At 39.4% G+C, this 24,001-nt stretch overlaps 1 protein-coding gene across 7 annotated transcripts in view; it reads right to left on the reverse strand.

Annotated features, from left to right (window-relative positions):
- Positions 1-24,001, reverse strand: part of grik4 (glutamate receptor, ionotropic, kainate 4) — a 317,151-nt gene that overhangs the window by 209,388 nt on the left and 83,762 nt on the right. For all 7 annotated transcript variants that reach the window (XM_044203352.1, XM_044203355.1, XM_044203351.1 and 4 more), the window contains one exon: positions 9,124-9,332. The gene's annotated coding sequence lies outside the window, so the exon portion shown is untranslated. The remainder of the gene's footprint in view (positions 1-9,123; positions 9,333-24,001) is intronic.

Below are 24,001 nucleotides of genomic sequence, written 5' to 3' on the forward strand. Positions count from 1 at the left end.
AAAGTAATGTATGTGTGAATGAATGCCATGCAAAGCCTCTATCATCATAGGGTCTAACAAGAGTAACCTGCTGTGTTTTTTTTTTTTTACCCCATCTAGTAAAATAGAAATAATTAAACAAAATACCAAACTAAAAACCAACCCAATTCACATACTTTGGCACAATATTCTTAAATTACATTTTTTTTGCAGCATCCATTCTTATACTTTTTTCCCCCTGAGTAAATATTGAGGTAGAGCATATCTCATTCCCATAACAAAGCTGTCTATTGAAATACTTGCAGCTCTATACATCTAACTGCTATTGTTACTTCTGACTGCTATTCACCGGCCAGATGCTGCCACTGATTGCAAGCTGAAAAGCGCCACAAGCCACCCCAGCCCCCACCCATATGTTATTCAATTCTATTTAAGATGGTTAACTGTTAATTACAGTGAATGTATCACACAATAAAGTAGTTTTACTTACAGTATATTTCAACAATATGATAGAGTATGTGGTCATCCGTACTGGATGAGAATGTTTCTGTCTGAAGGCTGAGTTTAGCAGTTGCTTCTTACGTACAGTATGTTCTACAACTTTTAAATGCAAATATAGAGAGTTGTGCTGCTATTTCAGAGGTACTCTTTAATAAATCATCTGTCATGCTGCTAATGTGTCAGTCAGTGACTCTCAGTAGCAGTTACACTGTCTAATTCAGTCTGAGCTCCCTTCATAAGCTGTACTTCACCTTGTAAAAGTCTGCTTCTTAACTCTTTCTAAACCCTTAGATCCCCTCTACGCTTTCTCCCCCATGTATATTCGATGTGCAACACATCCAAGGCTTACTGCGTGTGAATCATGTATTATCCCTTGTCCTCTGCTCCTGCTCATATGTCTCTCCTCCTTTTCTCTAATTTCATTTTCCAGTCGGGCTGTCAGGCTTGTGGAAGGACCTGTCTACCACACGGTGTGGGGAGCGATGAACAATTTATATTCTGCCAGTTGGGCCACAATCACACGGCATCTTCACAATTGGCCACATAAATATTGAGACAACTATTTAAACAGCTCTGATCAAACACGAGTCAATCAAACAGAGACAATGGACACAAAAAGGGAAAAATGTGTCCGGTTGAAAGAGATGCAGTCAGCTAGGCAAGACAGCAGTAATCTAACAGCACTAGAGCTTTAAATAACACAAACAGGGAGCTGGAGTTGGATGCTTTTTTATGACATAAACTCATAATGTCTGATAAAAGGGACTAAGCATGGTAATAGCTTTGTCTGTATTATATACAAGTAATACTTATGTATGAAGTGCTCAAAACCCTGTGATCCATTTATCATTCCTTTTTATCATTCCTTTTTTTTTTACACTTTATTACACTGACCCCCCTTCCCTTTATTCTCACTTTTACCTAATTCATCTTCTACATTGTCTCCTTTCTTTATGACACTTTTCCTGCTGCACATCAACCTTTCTACACTCTCTCAATCACTCTTTTCTGAACAGAACCTTTAAACAGGAGTGCTCTGTGTTTGTAGAAAATACACTTCTGAATTGTACAGAGGCAAAAAGATATCCCTGATCTCTTCAGCACCCAGCATAAACCTCCCAGTAGCACCATTTCAGCTCATTTGTCTTCCTTACCCTCTATCCACTGACCACATAGACGAATGGATGAGGTACAGTAATTTTATGTCCAAGAAGGCTGTGAAATGTTCTTCCCAAAAGCAGAAAAGGTCTAATTAGGCAGTTCCACATTGACCATGTGCTGTAATCATACCCTAAATGTTCACAGCCTGGTGCTCTAAGGATAAACATACAAAAGGAGCACACATACTTGCACATGCATTGCAGGTGCACACACACACACACACACACACGCGCGCGCATGCTCACACACGATCACGTACAGCTCACTTGATTTTTACAGTTTTTTCCTCAAGTCCTCACTTATTTAAGCTTTTGCTAATTGATCACCCACCCCCATGTGGATACCACCTTTATTTTTTAAATGCCAACTCATAACCATCAATGAAATATGTCACAGTGAGAAACCCCATCAACATGCCATTAGCAACTTGAGACACATGACAAATGTAAGCCCTGTTTGTACTGATTTGACAGCGCAATAAAGTACACCATTTTAGTGGTGGTTATTTAGTCAATTATTTATTCCTTTTGTCTGTTACTGAATTGTAAAGAAAATGTATTTATTTAAAATAAAAACTGGTGATTTCAAATGGCTATTCTGAAATTTCTCTAACAAGATATTTAGAAACAAGACAGAGTAAATCAAATTGAGCAAAATCAACACCTAAGTCTTGAAATTTTGTTGATATATATTGAACACATGACAAAGACAAATAACATGTTAAGACTTTTCCCAGTATATTATGTTATGTTTCCAGTATGTCTCTGGTATGCTGATGGCCTGCTGACTCATTTATGCAATTATGATTGACTGATTACATTTCAATCATTATTAATCAAAGGAAAATCAGTGGCATTATGTTTGATTATTTGCTATCATTTAATGTTCCTAGTTCAAAGAAGTTTCCAGATATTTCCCGCATTGACTCACATGTGTTTCTCTTTGAACAGTAATTAACTGAACAGCAACAGCACATATAGAGAAGCCAGATGGCATTCAAGCTGAATTGATGCTGTGGTCAGCTTAGGCATCCCAAACAAGTTCTTCTTTGGCCTCAGGTATACTGTAGCTGTCTGCCAGAGTCCTTGTACCTGTCTGCCTCAGTAATCTGCCAGGGAGCAGACAAACATCAGTGGGCCTTATCTCTACTTCTCAGGAGCAGCCAGGAAAGGGAGCAGGAAAAAGGCAGGTGGCCCAGCAGCAACACAGACAGGAGCAGACTGAGGCAGACTCGTGAATTCACCATACAAATACAAACAGCTCATTACACACACACACACACACACACACACACACACACACACACACCAAAGCACATAAAACTTATTCTGGAAAGAAGGGACTGAGTTCATCAGACATGCAGTGTGTTCAGGTAAAGAAGAACTTGCTACAGGCAGTGGCGAGAGCATCAATGATGCAATAAACAAAGTGCAGCATTGACATACCAGAACCAGTGCAACATTTCCAGTAAGGCTGAGCAGAAGGATATACCCAGTGGCAATATTGAATGCTGTGGATGACACACACTGAGGGGCTATAACACATCTGCACCAAAGTGATATTCAATACTTGCATCTCATGCATGATTGCACATGTGGGCAATGAAATTTTCCTCAAACCACTTTCCTTGAGCCAAAGTCAGTAAAAGTCAAATTCTGTCAGTATTAGATTTCACAGGGAACTGGTCCCTCAGAGAAATTCAATGTCTTTACAGCATCCTGTGTGTTCTTGCATTTGTATTCACAGCATACTGGAGCTGCCTGTGGGGGGATGTGGTGGCTTAAAAAATATGAAAAGCGTGTTATCCTGCATATGAATTGGGTTTTTCTGTCACTGGCACACTTAAGAGTTTGTAATATGACATAGGCTACAAAAGTAGTATTACTTTCTGAGGAGTGTGCACACACATGTATGTGTGTGGTAAAGATATCTTTTGTCACAGTAATTGAAAAGTTTCTGGTGGAGACATGTTAGCCATCATTCTTTGTATATACTGAACCTATCTAGCTAGACCAGCACTGGCACGTGCAATCTGTAAGCTTTCAAATCGATTTAATGTGGATTTAAAGGAGAATTTTGCACCGACGTGGAAGAGATAAAAATTCACAGTGAAAATATGTGCTCTGAGAAACGATATGTATGCCACCTTGTGCTTCTAACCTCCCCGTTTGATTCTATAAAACCATGCTGAGTTGATTGTTGATGGTTTGGGCAAATCCAGATCCTCTCAGTATTCACCTATAAGCCTCCTGTGATGCTTTCTGATTTTTGTCTTAACAGAGCACAGCAGGTAGCAGTTGGAGGGAAGCATCCAGACGACAATGTATCCTGTCCTCTAAATAAACAGCACTGGCAAAAAACCCAGTCATTTGCTATGGGGTCCAGTCTGGCACCTTTATCTAAAAATACACCATTTCTGCAGCTTTTGTGAGCTGGTTTTGTCAGAAACCAAACAAATACAGGGAGTCAGAGAGGTCACAGAGAAAGTAGAGAGAGGAAAAGAGGACAGAAAGCCATTGCATGCTGAAATTTTCTGCCTGTTTTTCTGCTGTCAGAATGTAGGATAAAAGGTTACATTCATGTCAGCCGAACATTGTCATCTGGAACTTTGTTTTCTTGCAGACTGTAGTCTGGGTCAGATCGTTTATAATTATAATAATAACAATACACTTGTACACAGCACTTTAAAACAAAATGGCAGAATGCTTTACATGGTTGAAGCAGGATTAAAACATTTCAGGCAAATAAAATCAGACAATTAAAATAATAAGAATAAATGAACAAAATGGAATAAAATACCCAACAATAATATTAGATAAAAACAATAATAATAAAACAGATAAGACACGTTGGAAATAAAACAATATGCTAGCATTTATAAAAAGCTTCTTTTTTTTTCTTTTTTTTTTAAGATACGCTTTGAGAAGTGATTTAAAAGATGTCACTGATTCTGCAAGCCTCAGATCTTCAGGCAGGGAGTTCCAGAGCTGAGGGGCCCTGACTGCAAAAGCCCGGTTACCTTCAGTCTTGAGCCGGGACTTAGAAACAACCTGCCTGAGCGCTGCCTGAGGATCTGACATATCCCGTAAGTTTTAAAATCAATTCTAAAACTTACGGGTAACCAGGGAAGAGAGGCTAACACAGGGTTGATATGATCTTGTCTTCTAGTATTTGTGAAAAGCCGAGCAGCTGCCTTTTGTACTAGCTGAAGGCTTGAGTACATTTTTTTGGCTTAACCCTGAATACAGTGAATCACAATAATCTAACAGAGATGAAATAAAAGCATGACATTCTCAAGATCAGGTCGAGAGAGAAAATACCTGATTTTTGAGATGCTCCTCAGTTGATAAAAACATGATTGAACGACTTCTGTAACTTGTTTTTCAAATGAAAGGTCACTGTCAAATATTACACCCAGGTTTCTGGCTGCATGTTTGACATTTGTAGACAGGAAGCCAAGATATTTCTGTAAAATTGCGATAGATTTTGGAGGACCAAAAAAAGGACTTCAAATTTGTTTTCATTTAGCTGGAGACATCGGGGGACATCGGGCACTTTATTTCTGACACACAAGATGATAAGTGATGAAAATTGCCTTCTTCACTGGTTTTTCATGGAACATATATTTGCGTGTCATCTGCATAACAATGGTACTGAATTTTTGTTTATGTCCCAGTGGCAGCATGTATAGAACCAGTGGCAATTCCAGAGTCTGTTGGGGCAAAAATGCCCAGGGGGCCCCTCCAACCAGCATTGATCACCATTCTGTTATAAATAATCTCATACCAATGAAAAATGTCGGTTGTTTTTTCATGCCAAATATTCACATTAATAGAATTTAATATAAATATAAGAACATTAAAAACCTTGCAATTTTCAAAATATGAATATAAAGAACAATAAAAACCAGAACAATAAAAACCTAAATAAACTACTTCAATGTTGTTAATTTGCAAATAACCCACAAGGCCAGTGCTCAACAACACATAAAGCATTGATTCAGTAGTGGACTGTTTAGGATTAGGCCTTGGCGATAAAACAATAGCGATATGTACTGGCGATAGACACTTCATCAATAACAATACGAAAATGGTTCAATAGAATGTTCGATAGTTAAATGCATTAACCGCCATGAAAGCACATAACAAATACGCCCCAGCTCATGAACAGCATATCCCTTGATTATGGAGCGTGCTATGAGTGACACGCAAACAGCCAATCTTTTAACAGGTGTTGCACCATCGACAGGAGACAACAACAGAAGCAGCGTGGAGTGAGAAAGTGAGAGCAGACAGCGAGGAAATTGTTGTTGGCTAGCACAGGAGCTTTGCACAGCCGAGAGGAGGAGGTTTTCAGGAGCGGGGAGTGGGGGACACAGCGGGGAATGCTGACGGGTGCCGGAATGGGCACCGGAGCCAGGCGAGCGGGCCTTCCAGTGAACACAGTCGGACCAGGACAGACGGACGTCTGTTTGATGACTCCAGGGACAACAAAGTCACAGCAGGTTCAAGCAGAGACAGAGGCGTCAAGCGGAAGAGGAGCGAGGGGGAGGTCAGGCAACAGAGAGGTAGCTACAGCTGTAGAGCCAGAATATTTTTCACATCTAACTCTGTGAATGAAGGATTTATTTCCACAAAACCAGAGTTGGTGATTGATGGAACAGTTTTACTTTGTTTCTGTCGAGTTTGAACAAAGTGTGTTTTACAATGAGTTAACAAAGCAATTAAGCTTAGTACGGCAAAAGAGAGAAACTTGATTTCAAAATGTGTATTGTATTTTTCTGTTTTTGAATGTTTTAAAGTCTTAAATTCTTACACATTGCACCTTTTAAAAATAGGTCATAAAAAATGATCAATAATTATCAATATCAACTGAAATGAAACATTTTATCGTGATAGATATTTCAGCTATATTGCCCAGCCCTATTTAGGATATTTAGTTTATCGCTCTAACAACACTACCTGTCACACTTCAGCTACCCGAGTTGCTAGCTGAAGTTATTCAAGTGTCTCCATTAGTTAAGGATGACAGCATTCAGTGATTTACTGTTATACTTAATTATAATTATCTGCTCCACTTACCACAGTCTTGCTTCATCCGGGCAAAGCACAGTGCGCTCTATGTAATTATATGGATAAACGAAGCTTCGATGCAAATAATTTGCATAAATGATTTTTAGTAATCGATTTACTCGAGGAATCGTTTCAGCCCTAATGTAGATGCAGTGGTGAAGGCCTTATGAAAGCTGTCAGCAGAGTTGGTATTAAGGACACGAGAAGAAACATAAGTAGACACTGTGGGAGCAGGAGGTGTAAGGATGGCCTTAAAAATAATAGCTCTGTGGTCAGAAACACATAAGCTAGCCTCATAAGCCTAGCCTGTAACAAAGAGTTTCCCTTCGGGGATCAATAAAGTATTTCTGATTCTGATTCTGATAACCACAACTACACACAACCACACGCAGTCATCACATCCTGAAAGAAAAACTAAAATCGCCATTTTAAAATCTCTATTGATTGTTTGAACTAGGAGATTAAGAAGCAAGGTTCTGAGGTTCAAATGCAACTGCGAATTCATACTATTCATTAAAATTTGAACATGAAATACTTCCGAATTTTAAAACCACATGTAGGTTAGCTTGATATGCAGACACACAAGATTTGATATAAAAAAATTGGCATCTTTATACTAAAACTTTGGATTTCTGTATACTCAGTATCATCAGTTCTAAGCAGTCCATGCAGGAACTCACTGTTTGTTATTGTCTTTCTTTGCAACTAAAGTCTGACTTTCATTTTATATATATATATAAAGTGATGATAAAAATGATTAAGAGTTGCTGTATTGCCTAGTTTGCTAAGAATTTAAGCATTTGCTGAGTTTGTTGATGAAAAATGAGCCTGTCCCTACTGTTGAGAAGAACCTTAAGTACTATGTAAGCTCTCCCTCTAAACTAGAGTGCTAAAGAGGAGCCAAAGAGGAGCATTTTGCACAAGAGCTATGCAAAATGTGGAATGATTGACACTGACAATGGCTGTCACAAAAAAAAGAAATCCAGGATATGTGCTTCTTTAAAAAGATACTTAGCATGGGAAATTTCTGCTAAAAATGAGTCATCTTAAAATTGTTGGTTAGAAAATGAGAGAAGGTAACTTTAGGTAAAAGTTCATCCACCGGGCTTGTTGAGACCACTCGGGGGGGAGAAACCAGTAAATAAATAGTGAAAATGAATTTTTTATGGATCCATTTTCCATGGATGGACAAAAACCTCTCAGCTAAAGAATTCTCAATAAAATAATCCCTTTTCACGCAAACAGTGCTGAATTATAGTCCAATAAGCAGCTTTTGTTGTCACGAGTAAGTGCTGTAAAAACATTTTGTGATGATGAAAACAGTCTACTTTTCCTTTAATGCATTGTGGTGCTCACAGAACGGAGAGAATGGAGAGTATGTCACTGTTAGGTTGCAGTGAGCTAATGAATAATTTTTTTCAAACTAGGGACAATTTGGCCTTACAGAAAATATCTTTTTAGTTGTTAATTACAGTGAACACAATTATTTAACAGCAAGTAATTCTCAAGCAGCTTAAAGGAAAACCCCTGGAAGCTGTTATAATGTTACAGTTAAGTATATCATCAGACTGTAATGTTCAGTGTGTTTGGGAGGATATTTTGTGAAAATCATTCACCTTCTTGTAATGTCCTTGTTTTTCCTTAACCTGCGTCATCTGCTTCGACTTCAGTTAGCGTTTTCCTGCATTTTCCAGAATTACTTTCAACACTTGCCCGGACTTGTTGCATTCAGCAATGCTTTTATTTATAGATGGAGCGAGCAATATAGCATACTAATCAGAATAGTAAGAGCAGTAGTGTGTGTTTTCCCCGGCTCAATTGTTTCTCCAACTCACAAAAGCAGCACCAGACCTTTTGGAATCGCTGACAAAATTGGAGACGTGGGCGGCTATTCAGAGGTCTATCCTTGTGTTTACCAGTGTTTTAAATTGTTGATATTTACTCAAATTAACCTCTTGAAGCCCGATATTCCCCTTCATTTGCGTCAAACAATAAAATATAGAATCTCTTTCTGCTTGTACCACTGCTACGTTCTGAATGATGCTACTGTATAATTTTTTTCTGTATTTTGAGTGAAATATTCTGATGCATGTATGCAGCATCACATCAAATGAAAAAATGTAGATTCTTGTGTATTATTTTATACACATTTTCGTTCAATTCAGCATGGCATATTTGGTATCTTTGAAAACTTTTGGATCTTCGCTAAAACAGAAATCTAATCATTTTAACAAAAGTTGTTTATGGACATGACATGCCTCAGTGTCCAACCCTACAGCACACAGATGGCAGAAAGACCTTAGCCTAAACTTATTGTGATACATTTTTTCCTCTCTGTCCTTCACTCTCTCCATGCAGTCATTGAATAGGGCAGGTGAGTGGCAGCTGATTACCAAACATCTTCTCCTACCTTTGATCTCCTGAGGTGTGGGGCTTTAATCCATCTTGCAGCACAGGAGGCTGTCTGATCTGGGTGGTTGTGGTAGCCACTTAGCTTCTCCTCATCTCACAACATACACATATAGTTTAGTATGTGCGCCCCGGCTCTCGCACAAGGGTGTATACACACACACACGCAGAGTTTGGGCTCCGCACGCTGCGCTGCTGTGTACAGACACTCTGTAAGAGAAAAAGGAAAAAAAGAGATAAGAAATTTGAGTCAGATGAATATGATTTTATGAGGCACAGACATAGATATATTATCAAGGAGTGCAATCACTTTCACACTGTACAGGGTTTTAGTAATCCTGCGACATAAAGTCATTCTATTGCTGTAGGTTCCCTTACAGGAGCTTACAGGAAATCAAAAGATGCATAAAGGCAAGATTTGTCCTGCTTACTATCCAGAGAATAAACTCTACATTTTCCAAAGCAATTTCAGAACAATGGTACTGTATTATAAGTTATATTTCTTGTCAGGTATCAGCTTCTGCAATCCTATTACTAATGCTGAGGATAGCCATTTATCCAACATACAGTAAGTTTGGAATCTGCACTGTAAACCGCAGTTTCAAAGTTCACGGTCCCGTTTTGCTGATGGTCTTGTTTTACTGTTTGTCCCTTACTCAGCTAGATACCCTTCCTCTTTATATAGCACATCCAACATTTTTCATACTGTCACTGCACATACATTGAACAGCTTTTAAAACTCATCAGCATTCAAAGCAAGGCCTAGCACACAATATTGCAAGACAATTTCCACGGTAAATGAGAAAGTAAATGTCACTTACAAGATGAGCATTAATCTCATGTCATTGCATTTTAATGGCACTCTTATTCATGGGAGAATTAAACTTCTCCCCAGAGATCACCCTAATCACTTAGCACCATGATGAAATCACCCTCCTACGTCACAGCAGATGCAGAGCCTGCCATGTCAGTAACTGTTTGCACATGTGAACTAATTCAAGTTGCTATGTGTACGATCTGAAACTTTCTGACTTTGGCACCATCCAGTGGTAGTATCAAAAAAGACAATTTGATAGACAGCTACCCGTCTTCTTCAACTGATCCCACCTGGGGACACTAACGGCATTGGTATGCTCCAACAGAATATGCTTGTCGGATGGTCGATCCGCATCTGAAACCCCCTCCCCTCACACTTTTCCAACGTCGGAAATTGGGCGGCCTGTGTCCAGCTATTTCTGTAACTTTCCAAAACCGACAATCCAACATGCATGCTCACTTCACACAGCAATGGACCAGGTGTGTGGAGGTGAGAAAGAAAGCAGTGTTGAAGCAGTGTTTGAACCCCATTCTTTACACAACTATTATATTATATACTAGACATTTTTTGTGTGAACAACTGAGTGCAACACTAAGAATGTCTTCCAGGAAAGACTGACAGGAAAGTGTGTGTCATTATCCCCATATTTAAACGATAATCGCGTCTTGCACCTCTCTGATAGCTTGCTTTTCACTCCCCCTTTAAGTATGACCATTTAGCTGTAAACACTATTAACCTCCTACGTGGGTGGACAGCACATCATACAAGCTCTTTTCGAGGAAACCCCCAACTTCCTACGTCAACACACTTCAGCAGACTCTCCTTTGCAACTCTACTCTCAACCAGGGTTATATAAAATGTTTTGTAGGCTGCCAGGATTTGGTGAACTGGCATTTCTATCTAGAATCATTTGAAAGAGATTTGAAAGGAATGGTTTAGTTCTGGTGGTTTGTCTTTGCAGTTTTGATCTCATTATATTTGGCTGCTCTGTTGACAGACTGTAAAACAGATTAATACTGCTACTTTGTAATGGTAACAGGAAAACAGAGATACAGCTAGCACTGCTACTTTACCAACTTAGATTTGTCTTGAACGTCCTCCAATGACTCAAGTACATTTACAGGGATGAATCAATTGTTGCGTTCAAAGCGCTGTTCTATTCAGTCAGGAAAACCACTTTGCAACTTCCATCCATCCATCCATCCATCTTCTTCCGCTTATCCGGGGCCGGGTCGCGGGGGCAGCAGTCTAAGCAGGGACTCCCAGACTTCCTTCGCCCCAGACACTTCCTCCAGCTCCTCCGGGGGGATCCCGAGGCGTTCCCAGGCCAGCCGAGAGACATAGTCCCTCCAGCGTGTCCTGGGTCTTCCCCGGGGCCGCCTCCCGGTGGGACATGCCCAGAACACCTCCCGAGGGAGGCGTCCAGGAGGCATCCGGATCAGATGCCCTAGCCACCTCAGCTGGCTCCTCTCGACGTGGAGGAGCAGCGGCTCTACTCCGAGCTCCCCCCGTGTGACTGAGCTCCTCACCCTATCTCTAAGGGAGCGCCCAGCCACTCGGCGGAGGAAGCCCATTTCGGCCGCTTGTATCCGCGATCTTGTCCTTTCGGTCACTACCCAAAGCTCATGACCATAGGTGAGGGCAACTTTGCAACTTGCAAAAGTTTAAAAAAAAAAATATGTATCCAGCTTGAGACAATTTACAGCAGGCACAGAATAAAAGGTTAGATCTAATGAATATTTGGAGCTCTTGGAGGGGATGTGGGATAAATAATAATGGGGAAACTTTTGAAGTGCTGACATATGTAAAGTTTCAGCAGAAAGGAGATTGTTGCTGAATGTTCCTTCAGCCTGCTCTCCTCTCCAACTCATTTCCCCTCCCTCTTCCTCCGTACTCTGCTCTCTTTTCATTCTTCTCTCTGCCTTACAGCTTTAGGCTGCTGTATATAAGCCAAAGGTACAGATTCTATTTCCTGTCAAACACTGCCCAGAGGACTAAAATCCCTATTGTACTGCCTGCCCTTACCATTAAAAAGCACTAACTTTTACATCTTTTGAACAGTGACATTGCATGGTAAGCCTAAAGTACAGCCTCAACACATCAAATAAATTGTGCTATTTCTCTTAAATGTCATCATGTGGAGCTATTTCATATCATGTATATTGGGATTTTAGGATGTAGAAAATGCAATAAAGAGAATCATATTCTGAATACCCTATAAATGGAGGCAGAAATGCCAATGTGTTTTAAAACAAAAAAGTATGGTGAATTCAATGTATTCAAGATGGTTTGCAAATTCCCATTGGCTATTAATCCATTGACTAAATCCTGGGTGCTGAATATGTTTGTAAACAGCTACCCCACGACATGTGCATAGTTATGTATGTTAAACGAAATAAGCAATTATGCTTTGGTTGAAACATATCTGCTATTGGTATGCTTGTGATGTAGTAAAAACACAAAAAAAACAGGCCTGACTAGCTGCAAGGCACATTTTAAAATATACACAACCACCACACTGCAAAATTTACATTATGAAAAGACCTTATGAAATTGTGCTCATGTATTTTGGACCATCTGCACCTAGAAATGATTACCCTTAGGCTTCAATCTTTCTACAAACTCCCATTCTCAACAGGACTTTGGTTTGTAGTAATTGTAAAAATAATGGGTAGACAAAACTTTGTGCCCAGATAATATTCATGTATGTTTCAGAAGCAAGTGTTAACTCTTTACTAAGCATAAATCTTATGACAAGCGCACACATAGTGTTGACTTAGCAAGTTGTTCAAATGACTTAGTGGCCAGTGGACAACTATTAAGTAAATAAACAATATTTAAAATTGCAGTTGAAAGAAAAAAAGAGCACAACAAAAAATACACACCCTCCCTCCCCACACCCTCCCTCCCTGCTCCTTCCTTTATGTACTCCCCAATCAAAATGAGGCTCAGGCACGTCCACTGGTCGACTGGGGAACCAGGTAACAATTCTTTTTACAGATCTGCATCCACTTTTAAAGGATCTGCCACAAGTTTCCAGTTTGTGGCCAGTGCTCTCTTCATTTTAAGTTGTTTTACCTCTCACTTTGTCAGAACAAGTAGAACCCAAATATGTCCAGTATGTGTTGTTGTCAAAACAAGTGCTAAAGCTGATCTGAAATAATGTCTTCCAGGATACTGATACCACCTCAGGCTGCTTCCCATCTATTTGAGAAACAGATTGGGGGGTGGGGGTCATAGCCTAAATAGTATATTAGTAATATGCCTCCACTGATAATGAAAAAAGGTTTCCTGATTATCAGCTACAAACAGGAAGTGAGAAAGTATTTTTTATGAGTGCTGTTTTTCATAGCTGTCAAACACAGCAGTGACTGAGTTAATGAGCGCGCGTGTGTGTATACTGAATGTGTACTTGTACTGTATGTATGTTTGTGCTTGCATACGTGTGTGTATATGTGCATGCAAATTAAAGTGTACTTGGACTGGATGGATTTTTCATTCGACTTTCCTCCTCAATTGCCTCTGTAAAAGAGAAGAGCGAGAAAAAAAAGGTCTCCTAAAGCAACCTGATAAAATGCCTAAAGCAGCTTTATGTTGATTTACTTCTAAACATGTGTTGTACTATTGTGAGCGGTGCAAAAGTACATGACACATGCAGATTGATATTTCACCATGAAATCAATGTAATATGGAAAAGGCAGGAGAATGGTATGGATTTTTCTGTTTTTGCTTTGGCATGGCCATCAATCCCTATAGGTAATCTGGGAAAGGGACAGACAGGGGAGAACGAGCAAGACAGCTGCTAAGAGCTGCTGCAGCTGAGGAGACCAGTTAGGAAGGTTTTGATTTATTTGCCCTTCATAACGCAGTATAGCAACCCACAACCCCAACACATTTACAGTAGGAAATGTATTTGACATTACTGCAACTACAAGTGAAAAATCTAACTGAAGATTTTATGACTTGGTCATTCTGTAGAAGCTTCTGTTGTCATCTACGGGGATCTATATATATTGCATTTGACAGGCACACATTACAACTGATTGAAATTAGAGTTATGACGTTCACAAGCCTTGAAGCTACAGATCATCATCACCATGTGTCTGCCATGTCAGCCACAGAACTCTCCAACGTTGCAGGAAAGGCTTATTTAGTATGAAAGTTTGATAAGCTAATAAAAGCACACATACATATTGTTATTTAGCAGTTCTGGGATTGTCTAGTCTTTACTACATCACTACTTCATATTTTTAATTCAGAGCAGATCAAACAATTAATGCATACAATGAGGTGATTGTTGAACAAACCTTCACCTCACACTAGTGATTAGACCAGTGTTTATGATTAAGAATATCTCAGAGGACAAACAATGGGGAACATGTTCTTTTTGTGATTATTCTTTTTTGTGTGTTACCGTTCCACTGCTGTAGATTGGTTTTAATGCAGAAATGATTTGTCGATTCATCGATTACTCTATCGATGGAAAATTATTCTGCAATTATTTTGATAATCATTTAAGTAATTTTCCAAACAAAAATGCCAAACATTACCTAGTTTCAGCTAAGCTCAGAGAATATGCTGCTTTTGGTTGTCTTACGTGATAGTAAAGTGATAATCTTCAGGTTTTGGACAGTTGGTCGAAAACAAACAAACAAACAAACAAACAAGGACATCAATTTGGGCTTCATGAAAATTGCTGTAGAGATTATTTTTTGACATTTTATAGACGAAACAAGAAAATTGGCAGATTAATCGCTAATGAAAATAATCATTAGTTGCAGCTCTAATTGTTTTTTTGGTTGGTTTTTCATCCTTGACTTTGGTGAACAGAAGTTGACAAACCAATCTTATAACACTCAGGAACAGGAACAGGAAGCGAGGCTGCTGAGGACACTCGGCTACACACACACACACATCTGCCTGGCTGAGCGGCACTGAAGCAGCTAGCTGACAGGAGGGTATAACGGGGTGCGTGTGTGTGTGTGTGCGTGTGTGATATGTATATTTTCTGCTGATAAAGATCATTTGATATGATCAACTGCTACTTACTGGATCTTGAGGTGAGATTGTTTTGTCAACTAGAGAAAAAGTCTCACACAGCTTTGTTAAAAATGCTGAGCTGAGCTGAAACTGAGGCCGTAAATGCCAAAACAGAAAAGCGGATTACTAATCTTCTTTATAATAACTTTCAAAGTAAAAGTGTCAGCCTATTTGGGAGAGAGCTTTGTCCACAAGAGGGCATTGCTCTGAAACTGACACATCATAGATTGAACTTAAAGAAGAGAATTTGGAGAATGATGTATTTCACCATTGCATTTCTCGTTTTTTAATGTTTATATGTAAGGGCGTCTTGGTCTGTCAGTCAGCTTGTGTTCAGACCTGCCATCTCTCTGCTGCTGTTCTTAATGCTGAACTCTTTGCCTCCAGCTATGAAGGAATATAGCTTCCTATCAGTCTGTGCCGTGACCCCAATTGGAGAGCCATATTCAATGCAACACACAGGAGAGATGAGAGGCAGCAGTGAGCTGCCCAGGCAGGCTGCAGGGGACCGATAAAGCTTTTAGAATTCACGAGCTATCATCACACTGTCCCTGATACTAACCCACCTCCCTACTCCTCCATCAACCCCCAGGTGGCAAAAGGAAACTTAGGTGAAAAGTTGTGTACAATGACACCGCAAATATGCAGGCATGAGAAAACAAATCCTCACCATTTTCTCTACCAACCCCCACAGAAGTTAATGGAAAGTAAAAATTATTTTCATACAGGCAAACAGATTTAAATCAAAACAAAGCCCTAATCCTGTTATTGTTCACTACTCTAGCTGCAGGAACATTTTCACTGACACTTTTGAATATTTCTGTTGAAAACCAACAGTGAATAAAAATAATTCAGCTAAAAATGGTCACAATCACATTTGCAAGGGACAGAAAAAGTGCACAGAGTAAAACAAATGGAGATCATGGAAAGGTAAGGAAAGATAAAAGCTATATAAAGGCAGACAGCAACAGAGTACAAAAGGAAAGTGGGTGACAGAAAGTGAGTAAAACTAAAAATGAAACTAAAAATTTCAGCAAGATACACTGATTCCTTTTATGGGTTGTGTCCTTGTGTAACTTGACGAGTCAGTGGCATATATTATGATTCACAAGTGTGACCTTACTGCTGAGTCAAGTCACAGTCACGCAGTGGTGTAAAGACTTTTAATGGGCTGAAAGCAGAATTAACTAGACATTTCCTACTAAACACACTGAAACCTTTCCAGAAACAATCCAGTCTTGATTATAGGAGAATCATGGAATACCACACACACTGGGTTTTTGACCATGATTAAAAAGCACAAAAAAGCCTTGAAGAGCAAAGCAAACGGAGCAATCTGAAGAGCTACTTTGCTAACATGTTTAATGCTTGTAGTTTTCACAGCTGTATGGTTACTGTGAAAGCAACACAATTTGGTGACAAGCTACACATCTGCAGGCCTTGTAACAGTTTCTGATCAAATGAGGTCAGCATCTCTGGCTTGGACCTTGCAATAAAAAGGACAGTAACCAAATCAGACCGTAGTAGCGTGACATGATGGACTGTGAACGTAAAGAAAAGGTGACAGAAAGATAAAATGCATGGGCAAACAAGGAATGCATGAGTGGGGGAGAAAAATATACAAATATTGAAGGCAGAGATGTGAGACTGATAGACTGAAAGAGGCAGAGAAGGAAAAGGGATGAACTGGAAGAGAGAATAGAGAAGTAGCAGCGGGTGGGGGGGCATATTAGGAGCTAGAGAACTTGAGTAAGTGGCGGACTGCCATGTTGGGCATTGCAGGACAGAACAGACTCATTTAGGCGTCTGCAGTCGACGCTGCTGAATGGCAATAGTGCTTCCTCTGCTGCTGGTTTCAGGGACGTGCCTGGAGTGTAGAGTGGCCTTCTTCCTGTGGCCTGGGGCCTTAAATCAGTTCTGCACTAGACACACCAACGAGCAGCTGCACACACACTCTCTCCCACTGTGTCTCTCTCACTCTCTTTCTCATGGCCAAGAGAGATGCCTCATTTGCTCACTGTGACCCCAGGGTGAGACTTAAGAAGACAATATTGACCTTGAACTTGACAACATTCAAGAGAGAGAAAAAAATACTTGAACAGCCCTAAAAAGACATCCAGATATGACAGCGCTGAAGATGAGTTCTCACAAAGCTCTAACTGATGCAATGCTTTGGACACTCAAGAAACTGATGAGGTAGGCCTGAGGTGTACTGTCCTGCCAGAAGGGAAGGATTTCAGAGAGACTTATTCAATCCATGCAGCCTGTGAGCGATACTGAGCAATAGCGAAGGCAGGCATCCACACTGCTGGTGTGTCCTTGCCTCTATCCCCTGGGTGGCCAGAATTACGAAAGCAACATGACTTTGAATCCTGTTGGGTTTTAACCTTACCTGAGGACGGCAGGTGTTCGTGTATCCTACAGTTGTTCACGTTCATTTATAATGCATGACCTGAAGTACAATATTCTTCCCTGAGGGTACACAGGCATATGCATAATTTACCACGGATTCCATGAAAGCAGAAATCACACAGCACTACCTCCGGAGGAATGTGTTTTGTGAGGAAATCCTGCTGATGACAATACTGCTGGCAACAGGCATTTCAGTGATTTGTAAAAAAAAAAAAAAAAAAAAAAAAGAAGAAGAAATCTCATTCTGAGAATGCATCCTTTAACAAGATTCAAATTCCCTCCTTATATCCATCACTGAGACAAGAACATCGACAGCTGAGTTACAACCACTACACAAAACCAATCTTGTTTTCACAAACCAGAAAATGACCTTTATTCTCTTCAGACACATAAAGGTCCTGTCTTCAGAAGTGGAATGGCAATCTTTCTCCTATCAATATGTCATGTCAGCTTAAGGTTTAGCTTGACTTGAGTTTTAACTGTCCATTCAAAATGTTTCTGACCTAGGTATATGTACTATATTTCTGGACTCTCCCCTAGGACAACACATCTGCAGAACACAAACTTCATTGTGCCGGTAAGAGAAGTCATCGACATCTTACATGCATCATATAAAATCTTCTGCAGACAGTTGTCATGGTTTTACTCTGAGAATTTAGCATGTCATTCACTACCACACCTACTCCACAACATCCATCATACAGGTTACAATGTATTCTCAACAAGGACAAGGTATCTTATCACTCCATTATGACACAAAACAAATGAAATAATGCTAATAAAGAGATACAAATGCATTGAAGCACTGTTTAATATCTAGGAAATCATTTAGAGCTTTATTAACTGTACGAAAGTATTTTTTTATTTCACATTTTCCCAAAGTCAGTAATTTTTTATTTGCCATTTTGTGACGTAGAACATGCCACAAAGGATTAGTGTCTAGTCAGTCTATGAGTTGTCCCAAAAGTTAATTTTACTACGGGCATTCTGGAAATGAGAAAATATTATATTTATTATATTATGTTTCTAATATCGAGAGACTATTTATTTATAGTTAAATATGCACAGATGATAAAAAATATTGTGACTGGAGTTAATTTCAATTGTTATGGTGAATATATTTAATTATCTTCCTCCTCTCTTCCTCCCAGCCTCATCTCTCCTCTCATAAGCAGTGATTCATTAGCGTCTTTGTGTGCCATGAGCTAATTTACACACTCCTGTGATGATTATGAGCCGTGTGCACTCAGCGCTTCATAAAGTATCCATCCCCTCTATTGATCCAAGTCTCGTCTCGTATTCAAGTCTCCAGGTGCTTCCAGTTTGGTTTTGCAGTCTTGTTTATTTCCCAGCCTGTTTGCCTACCACAGTCTGACACACACAGACAACAACACACACTAATGGCTCGTTGATGAGATGCTTGACCATGAAGACCATGAGCTGATATTGAGGAAGGGCCTGAGTTTAATTTAAAAATACATAAAACGTTTTAATGTTAAAAGGACGCTGCACTTGCATGGGTGTAAGGTTGCAAATCAAATCAACACAATCATGAATACACATGCACACACAAACACACGCACGCACGCACATAAAGACAAGGCCAGTGCCCAAATGCTCTAAGACCAGACGCAGTAATAATTTGATACTTTTGACTTCATACCTAATGTGAACTTTACAGTGATTGATTGTACATTTGTGAGCAAATGCAACAGTAAAATATTTGTTTTGAAGAGGTCACAACTTGCATTATGTATACAACAATTCATCAAAATAAAAACAGCCTATTTCAACTGTCTAAAATTATTGTTTTCACACCTATGAAATGGAACAATTCATAGTGAAAGAAAACATTATACTGTATTTTGAACAAAAGCGAAAAACAGACTGGCATTTAAAGTGTTAAATCAAATATTTCCTCCGTTTTCTTCAAATGAAGAGAAATCAATGATCACTGTGAAGAAAGACAATATCATAGGGGCTTTAGGGCGTAATATTTCATCTATTCATTTCATTAAATTTTCACGAACCTTATCTTTTTGGTAAAATTGTCTTCTTACCACCACAAACCATCATCGTAATTATGATTTGAACCTGCAGGCTTAAATTTTATGGCCTAATCTTAGCTAAAATCATTGGTGTTGATGAAGTGTGTTAATGAAAATGTGTTTTAAAGTGCAATTATGCATCTGTTGTTTTGTTCCACTGATGATCCTATATGCATGCCTTTGATCTATTATGATCATGTGTTCACAAGAGACAGAGATTCTGTTTGCGTCATTCTTCCGGCTGTTAACAGTTTTGATCTCCATGTGACCTTGAGATCTTTTGATTTGATGGAAAGTAGAGAAAGGGGGCTTGTTTCTGTCTGCAGGAAGTACACACACAGGAACATACACACTTATTGATCCATGATGTGCAAGTGGTGTACTTTATTGTATAATAAAGCTCAGCTTACTGCAGATAAAAATACACATACGCAGGTACAGTATGTTTATAATGATCAAGGCTTTCTTTTTACATAAACATCAAACACTCTTCAAAATAAGGTTCCTACTGACTGGCTGTTGCTGTAAAATGAGGTGGACCAATGATCCCTGCATAGGCTCAACAGTACACTGCAACAACAAACATCCTAGTAATGTGTTCTCAGACTCAGGCTTCAAGACTTATTTGGGTAAAATTCTGCCAGCGGTAAGATATTTCCACTTACTCTCACTGCAGTTTCCCTTATTATTTCCAGTTATTTCAGGAGTAATCAGTGACTCCATCTTGACTGCCTCTCAACATACTCTATATTAGATGCATACATGTATGCACTACAGTATATGTCAGGGAACATACTTTTTTAATGCTCGCACACTGTCAATTCAAATGGTCTTAACTTCTTCAAGATATGCGTTTGTTGTCTTCCTTGTATCGTAGCTCCAGCTATTTAAGTCAATTTTCAAGTCAATTTTATTTTTATAGCCCATTATCACAAATCACAATTTGCTTGAAGCCATAGCAGGTTTGTTTTAAACTGAAAATAATCAGCATTTTTCTGTCTGCTACAGAATACATATCTGCTCTGTAAATCACTTGTCCTGTGACCAAAAGGGAGAAATTCATATTTTCCATTATTTTGGTTCCATGCTGATGCCCCCTAGTTTTGCATTAATTCGACAGAATACCATTAGGTATCCATCTACTTAGATAGAGACCTTATTTTGATACAGCCAATCAAATCTTGCATAAAGCTGTAAAGTCAGCATTCTATCATAGGCAGAGCAGACGGTCACACTGAGCCAGACAGCAGTTTCACAACACAAAAGTCACAGATGATGAACAACAACCCACATAAGTTTTCCTGCTAAACTCTTCTTCTTATCTAACTTAGAAACATGAACACACGTCTTGTCCTGCACCTCAGCATGCTGAATGAGTGACCAAACAAAAGTTCACTGGGAAAATGTGCACTGCTAATGTCAGTTTGCAAGCTAGATTATAAAGAGTACAGTCTAGACCTGCTCTATAGGAAAAGTGCAATGAGATAACGTCTGTTATGAATTGGCGCTATATAAATAAATAAATTGAATAGATAGGTTTTCTACAAAATACAGCTGCACAGTGCACAGTTAGCTTAAAGTAGGCCTACAATAATAAAAAAGAAAACAATACTTGATTCTAGACATCATTCTTGGGCCCACTATTTTGGTATTGGGAAGTGATTAATTAAATAATCTCATGCCATTGGCACTGTTACACAATCAAATAGCTTTTAGATGGAGATTTTTTGCAGTCCATGTGGGAGATGGTGAATGGTAACATTATCTTAATTCCAGACCTCTAATTCACCACCAACATCTCAGATTTGTTTTGTGATTCAACTAGGTCTGGAGCTGTGGTCATTAATGGCTGTTTCCCTCGGTTGGAGAAACAGTGGACTAATCAAAGCTTAGTAGGCAGGATTAAGAATGGTGACGTCATGTTCTTACACAGATAGCTTGCTATCTAGCTACATTAATGAAAAATAGCAACAGAAAAATGACGGCAACCGTGGATGAGATCAAAGCAGCTGTAGAAATTGTTGTAAACTGATTTACAGACATAAGTCTTAAATCGACATATTTCTTTGATCAATGTGAAATACGTTAAGTGTTCCTATCAACTGCTACCACAGCTTCTGTGTCAACTGGAAAATTATGTATTAGGAACAGTGGCAAATGACTAGTTAGGGCAAAACTACCTAATCATTAGCAAGTGACCCAACAAGAAATCAGCTAACACGAACACAATACCAGGCTGAATGAATGAAGTGAAACGTTCAGGCTGATCATCAGGCTAGGCTACCATTGTCAAAAACCAGGACACAAAGGAAGCAGGACCGACTAATCTCCTAATTATATTGCTTTCTCTTTACTACTGCCTACCTAGATCCCTTCATACTTTCCAACGTCCCCTGCTTCCCTGGCCAGGCTTCCCGTTTCATCTTCTCATGTATCTCTTTCTATCCCACCCACTCCTTCATGACTCCCATTCCACTAATTTGATCATCTCAATTGCGTATTGTCTGGCAGTAATTGATTTACCTACTGCAAAATGAAGTCTGAATTCACAAGGGAAGCCTGTGATCTGCAGCTCAAAGTCTGCATAAAGCATGTTGGTGCCTATGACACAAACAAAAATTAATGTGTAAAGACACAGTAGATTTTCTGAGCTCATTTCCTGTTTTGTCAACTTGTAACTAACACTCTTTTATTGATGTACCCGAAATACAAATGAGGGCTATGGGCCAGGAAATTTGTATGGACAAACTATGTAGCAGGAAATTAGTGTTGAAGTAACGGATAAAACACAAAGTTAATGAATGATTCATTTTACACTACAAACACTTCTTAACATCTCTTAAAGGCACACCACTGATTCCGTCGAGAATGTAGTAGCTGTGTTTAATATCCAGAGTCAAACAGACTACTGACAAAGATCAATAACATGGTAGCAGGCATGACAGATGAATTTGATCAAGAATTCATAATGGATGTTCATAACGGATATGCATGGAACTGGTGGGTATATACAAGAGCACAGTTTTAAAATATGAAGTTAGAAGAAAATACAGAAAGTAGACACACGTGTTTATAACTGCAGTAGCAGTTGTTCATGGTCTCTTGATCTCTTACAACTTACGACAGTGAACTTGTTACAGAGGCAAGTAGACTCAAACAAAACAGATTTAGAAATATTAACCTACAAAACTTTTTGCTGAAATAAATTTGGCTAGCAGCCTAGAGAATGTCCACATAGCAGCTTGTGCCAGCTTTAAATTGTTTTTTCTCTCAAAACAGGATTCTAGAGAGAAAAACAAGCACATAACATTAAAAGCCGTGCTAAAGGCGCTTTCAGATGGCATGCTGGTGGCTGGTATGCACAGCTATCTCTGTGTAATCTGACATGAGAGAAATATGCCTTTTATTTGCTTTCCAAGTTAGAGTGTGGTAGTTTCCATCGATCACCTTGTCCCTGAGATAGCCAGTCATCTCTGGCTCTGTGCTCCAGTGTGTGGCTGATCTGAGGCCTCAGTCAGATCAGCCACACACTGGACCAACCGACTGATTTCACCATCATGGGTTGCTGAGCCGCTTTCCTCTATTCATGTTCATCTTCCCTCCTAGTATGCACTGGGTCATTGAGGACAGCCAATAACTCCACTATCTACTCCTGGAGGTTAGTTTTTAGCTATGCTACCGGCATGGCTCCAGGGCTCCATGGCAATGTTGGCTGGTCAGTCGGTCGGTCAGTCAGTCACTTTGGTTCAGACTGAAATATCTCAACAACTATTGGATGGATTTCCATGAATTTTGTAGACACATTCATGGTGCCCAGAGGATGAATTCTATTGACTTTGGTGATCCCATGACTTTTCCTCTAGCGCCATCAGAAGGTTGACATTTCGGGCCTTTAGTGAAATGTCTTAACAACTATTGGATGGATTGCCATAAAATTTGGTGCACACATTCATGTCCTCCTCAGGATAAATTGTCATCACCTTGGTGATCCTCTAACTCTCAAAATATCAATTTGTCCAATACTTTGGTCATTGACATTTCCATCATTTAGTACTTTGTATTTTGTGCTAATTAGCAGATGTGAGCATGCTAAGATGCTCAACTAAGATAGTGAACATAGTAAACATTATACCTGCTAAACATCAGCATGTTAGCATTGTCATTGTGAGCATGTTAGCATGCTGATGTTAGCATTTAGATCAAAGCACAGCCTCAGAGTCCCACTAGTATGGCTGTAGACTCTCAAGTCTTATTATGTACTGAAACATGCATAGGGGGACATGGCTCCAGAAACGATTATCTTCCATGGATGTATAATAAGACCTGGATACAGCGCTACCACTCACCCTTGCTTCCAATTTTTTCCAGTGGCCACTTGCAGTTTTGCAACAAAACATTCCCCTGCGGCCCAAAAAACATTTTCCCAATAGGCCACCATTATAAAAGAGACGTTGGTAAAACTGTTGACATGACCCTTCAAACTGCAAACAAGGTCAATTATGACTCTTTCTATTATGAATTTTTGATCACTGAAGGTTTTATATTTGTAAAACTTTCCTCAA

This window comes from Siniperca chuatsi, linkage group LG7, assembly GCF_020085105.1.
Source record: "Siniperca chuatsi isolate FFG_IHB_CAS linkage group LG7, ASM2008510v1, whole genome shotgun sequence".
NCBI classification, from domain to species: domain Eukaryota; kingdom Metazoa; phylum Chordata; class Actinopteri; order Centrarchiformes; family Sinipercidae; genus Siniperca; species Siniperca chuatsi.